The sequence below is a fragment of the Kryptolebias marmoratus genome, linkage group LG5 (genome assembly GCF_001649575.2).
Source record: "Kryptolebias marmoratus isolate JLee-2015 linkage group LG5, ASM164957v2, whole genome shotgun sequence".
Taxonomy (NCBI): Eukaryota; Metazoa; Chordata; class Actinopteri; order Cyprinodontiformes; family Rivulidae; genus Kryptolebias; species Kryptolebias marmoratus.
The window spans coordinates 16,983,492-16,989,048 of record NC_051434.1 but is presented as its reverse complement, the minus strand read 5'-3'; the positions used below and the strand labels follow the sequence as shown (position 1 = coordinate 16,989,048).

Here is a 5,557-nt window from a genome sequence, read left to right as displayed (position 1 = left end):
CCCCCCCCCCCCCCCCCCTCCCCTTATCGAAATTCATTCAGAAACTCTGCATTTGGAGCTCCGAGCTGTTGACTCATGAATAAATGATTTCATACATTTCTCTGCCAACCTCCACATTTGGTCTCCTGCGTCTGTGGAAACCGCTGACTGAGGAGGGCTCACAAGACTCGAGGCAGATTTCCCCTCGGGGTACGTCGCGGGCTTTCTGGACCATCACAAGACGGAGCGGCAACCTTTCGTTAGTTAATCGGTCGCCACCGTGAGTCCTGCTTTCGGGGGTTTTTGGGGTTTTTTTTTTGAAAACTGTTGCAAAAGAAAAGATAAAACCAGCCACACACATCAGAGATTAGAGCTGAATTAGCTGACTCGTCTATTGATTTTAGAAGTCATGGGTTAATGAAGATTCAGTTTGGAGCCTTTGAAATCGTCATGCTTTACTTTCAGCACTTTTCTGTTTGTTTAGCTTCCAGCAGCTGCAGCAACACCAGCCTTTGTCTGCTCAGTTTAACGTTTAAATGAAACTACCATTCTTTAAAAGAAAATAAACCACCTACTCCATGTGATGTGATTAGCTGTGTCACATCTTGTGGCGAAAAGTTGCAGCCATTTTGGTCAAACCTTGAAAATAATGGCGCGTTCCATTTACCCTCGGAGGTCGGAACTTGGCTCTGGGAAGGACGTCAGGCCTGATTGATCCATGTTCCAGTTGGGACGTGGGAAACCAGAAGGGTTTGCTGCTGGTTGAGCTCAGTAAACCAGGCAGCTACTTTTAGCAAAACAAGCCAAGGATCTTCAGCATTTTCTAGCATTCTGAACGTTCAAGCAAAATGGCCGCTAACGCCACTAGCAGTGGTTGGAAAGTGCCGTGTGTGCGACAGGATTACTAAGGTACAAACTGATGAAAGGGAAAATAAAATATGGATTACTTCAGGTATGTGTGATTCAGCTTTATCGGACTCGGCCGGTCGGGAAATCGCCCGACTTTCAGATTTGGAACTTTTTCGACTCCAAACTGAGAAATTCCGACTTTCCAGTACGAATTGAACGCGGCGTAACACCGCGCTTGGTCAGACGCCATATTTGATGCGAGCTGTTGGCGCTCGAAGGATGTGCTGTGAACGAATCTCGGCTTCCACCGCGCCAAATATTAGCTCAGCATCTGTAAAACCGACAGATTTCGTGTTTTGTGCGAAGGTCAGTCGGATGCGGTGGCCATCTTGAATCGGCTTGACTCCACAGGTCACTCAGCCTCCTCGGATCCCGGGTGGCCGCTCAGTGGAGCAGATGGAGCAGGGAATGATACATTTTCTAAAGCGGGGGGTGCAAACTTGTCCTTTTCTTTGACTTAACAACCAATAAGACAAAGGCACGTGGTGTTTATGAAATCGAGTTGTAATCTCTTGGTTACAAACTAAAAAAACACAAATTTCAATCCCTTCGACACCCTCCTCCCTCAGCTTTGAGTCGGTTCAGTCCACCTCATCCACGTAGTAGCTAGCCAGTCAGACGCTGAGAAACAAAGTCTTATTTTAAGCTTTAAAACTGCGCCGCATCGTTTTATGACATTTGTAAACCTGAATATCTCCCTCCCACTGCTTGCTGCTGAAATAACTCCTTTTGCCGTCTACAGAGGACATTTAGGGCGTTTCAATGAGACCACATGTGAAGGGGGTGGGGCCAACTGCCTTACAAAGACTGGGGAATTCAAAAAAAGAATATTTTGTGATTGGATAATATTTTTTTCTTGGTAGTCAGGAGGGTATGCCTGCTTTTGTTTTGTTTTTTCTCACATGCAGAAATCCGGCGCCCGCATGTTCAGTGGTTAGGTTTCGAAAGTCTCGTCGGAACCTGTCCGCTGGTTCGTGGCGTATTTTGCTAACAGGCAGACATAGTCAACTCCGATGGTTGATGGCGAACTTTGGAAAAGGACCACCGCGCCACGCGTTAGCTCCAGTAGCTGCGAAACTGACTGCGTACGCTGAGGTCCCTTCGCTCTGGCGGCCGTCTCGATTCAGGGCTAACTTTTAAAACGTTAACCGGTCGCAGATTTTACCCTCGATGCTTCGTTTTGTTCAGAGTTTCATCAAAGTGCCTCCAGTTTCAAGACATACATAGTTTAAGCTAAATTAAAACAAAGACGTGGTGGAAAAAAAAAACAACAAAAACAACATGATCTCCTGCCTTTCAACAGCCAGCAGTAATAAAGCTGACAAGACCAAAGCATGAAATATCTCGGTTTCATAGAGCTATAAATATAAAACACTCTGGTTCTCCTTTTTATTGCCTTTATTTACAGGAGCCACAATGTTCTCTTCGCCAGGAAACACGCACTCTGCAGTGTCCCAGCTTCACGGTGCAGTCGCCTAAATAAATATTAGTTGTTTTGTAGCTGAATGAGAAGGAAACGATTACCGCTGTATGGCAAGCCTTTTTAACATTAATTCGGTTTTACCGCCCTTATGGCCCAGATATCTGAAATTGGTTTATGGCTAGACGTATTAGTGATTTAGGATATCTGTAATTAGATTCTGACTCGTTGAAAAGACATCAGATTTACCATTGACTTCAGTTCAAGATACCTACAATGAATTACTGACTATCTTAAACTAATATTACAGATATCTACAAATAAATTATGACTCATCATAAAGTAAATTCAAGATATCTCGTTTTTTATTTTGACTAGTCATAATTCTAATTGAAGATATCTTGAATGACATCATCATTCAAGATATCTTAAATGTATTTTTAGATAGGAGAAATGTAGTTTGTGTAGGGATCTGGAGTTTTAGCCCCGCCTTGGGGCGGCTCCTCCAGTTTTCTTACTTTCACAGGTGATCCAGATTCGGGTTAATGAGGACTGCCAGTACTTAAGCCTCCAGTTGAGACCAGACCTTCGCTGGAGCATCGAACCTCCTGGGTTAGATTCGCAGCCACCGTTTCTAACCAAGTCTTGACAAATTATTGACTACGTTTTCTATGCACCTTGTTTATAGATACCTTGCCACGCCATGGAGCTGTGGACTCACGGATACTTACCTTGGACACTTGGATACTCACCTGGACGGGATTACTGGCTTGTCGACTCCTGGATCACCTGAACGCCTCCTTTTCCTCCTCCTCGCCGCTGGACACCTCCTGGATCTGTAAGACCAAAGAACAAACAATTAAGTCGTTCGTGCAGTGCTCAGCTGATTGCAGGATTGGTACCCGAGACTCACCCTGTTCCTCTTGCCTTCCAGATCCAACTACGACGCACGCACTGTACATAGTCACCACCTTGTAAATAAACACCCTTACCTTCAGCTGTTGTCTCCGTGTCTGGTTTTGGTCTCGCTCTCTGGACATATTACCCTGCGTTCTTGTCAGTTTGGAGGAGTGAAAATTCAATTATAGATATCTTAAAAGCAAACGATGACCAGGCAAAACTAAATTAGCGATATCTTGAATTCTAACTTTGACTCGTCAAAATTCCTTTTAAGATATCTCCAAATGAATTAGAGATATCTTTAATTGCACAGCTTTTCTATTTTAAGTTTTATCAGCCTTACTTGCTATTTGGTGATCTGCAAGGTCAGGTCAGTCCAGCTCAAATTCTAAGTAAATCAGAGAGTCTTTGCAGATTTCTTAAGCACTCTTCAAGCACACGATTTTTCGAGCTCTTATATATTGTATTGCGGCATTTTCTTAAAATTTTGTCCAAAACGGCCAGCGCCATTGCAGCCACAGGCAACAGTTTGGACAGCTTACACGGCTTATCTCTTAATTCAGATATCTAAAATTGTAATTCTGACTAGTCATAATTACGCTTGAGATGTCTTGAATTGTAATTACGGACCTGTGACCCGTCAAATGACGAATCCGGTGATGTCTTTTGAGATATCTTGAAAGGAAGTTTGACTAGTCAAAATGTAGCTGAGGATATCTTGAGTTATTATTCTTACTAGTCATAATGTAAACACAGATGTGGATAGTCCAAATTGTTTTTTTTGTCTAGTCAAAATGCATTTCTAGATTTCTCAAATGTAATCACAGATAGTCAGACAAAACCGAATTTATGTTCAAATGGCCTGCCGTAACTGCCGCAGCTCTAGCGGGGGCGACGGGTCATATTTCCACGCCGACACAGGTGCCCGACCCGTCTCGTGAGAACCACGGCCAATCAATAAGAGGTTTCTCCCTAAAGAGCCCGTTGCCTCCTTCCCTCCTCCTCATGGGAGTATTATCTCTCAGTAACTGGGTCACTCTTAATTACCAGGGGGGGGTTATCAATAACCTTGGCTCTGTCTTGACCCAGATGTCGGCTTAATTATGAGCAGAAGGAGGGAACAAAAGATCAGTTCTGATGAGTTCGTAAATCTGTTTAACGCTCACCGCCTTCCCAGCGTGAGCGACTGCGGTCGCCGCTGAGCGAGCGCCTAATCGAAGCCCGTCGTTGGCGCTGCCAAAGTTTCTCACGGGCGCCGTTGTTAACGAGGCGTATTATTGCTGAAAGACGCCCTCTGTTCGCCTGCGAGAGAGTTCATTACACGGTGGCTGCAATCAAACGGGGGTTGTTTTTTTCTTGGAAAAAACACCGCCCAAAGGATTGTTTGGAAGTCTCCGCGAAAGATGAGCGGCGCTTCCTCTTTTTCCCAAGAAGTAGAGGAACCATCTGGGTTTTTTTTTTGTTTCCTCTTTTTTCTTGGCGAATGTTCATCTTAGCTCATCCGAGAGTTCTGTTTCTTTGTTTTAGAAAAAGCGAAACGAGAGATTTGAGCTCAGGACAAAAGCGTCGAACTAACTTTCTAACCGAACAGCTTGGAAGTGGAACAGGAAGGGGGCCTTTCCTATGAACTTTTCATTTTGCGCATTGCGAAATATCTTGTGAAGCCAGTTGGACGGACAGTGATACTCTCAGGGAGTCATCGTTGGGCGCACGACCCATTAACTTTTCGATTCAACCCGGTTCACGATCGGCAATAACCAACAGGTTTTACAGGTGTTGAGCTAAAACTTGGTCTGGTAGTAGCTGAGAGTCATCCTCAGCATGTTCCAACACATCTCTTGAGATCATGCTTACCGTCATTTTAAAGGTTTGACCAAACCAGCTATAAACCATCCTTCTCAGCTTAAGATGGGGTTAATTTGTGCAGTCCTTCAAGAAGCTCGACTTTAGCTCTTGTTGTTATACAGTTAGGAAAATGTGCCCCGAGCTTCAGTTCAGTTTATTTATACAGCACCAAGTCACAACAGAAGTCCTCTCAGGTCTTTGTACAGAAACATTCACAGACATTATAAAAGCCAATTAATAAAAGTTTTCTATCTAAGGAAGTCAGCAGGTTGTGTTGAATCTTCACTTTGTCTCAGCCTCACATCCTGAGCAGCACATTGGTGACAGTGGAAAGAAAAAAACTGGCTTTTAACAGGAAGAAACCTCCAGCAGAACCAGAACCAGAACCAAGCTCAGGACGAGCGGCCGTCTGCTTCGACCGGCTGGGGTTAGAGAGGACAGGAAGGAGACGCAGACAAACACAGAAGGACAGGTCCAGGTGGAGTTTCTATAGAAAGAAAAACA

The 5,557-nt window shown here is 44.4% G+C and overlaps 1 protein-coding gene across 2 annotated transcripts in view; it reads left to right on the top strand.

The window, feature by feature from the left end:
• The window catches only part of adcy2b (adenylate cyclase 2b (brain)), a 74,732-nt gene that overhangs the window by 48,317 nt on the left and 20,858 nt on the right, over window positions 1–5,557 (top strand). The window lies entirely within an intron of this gene.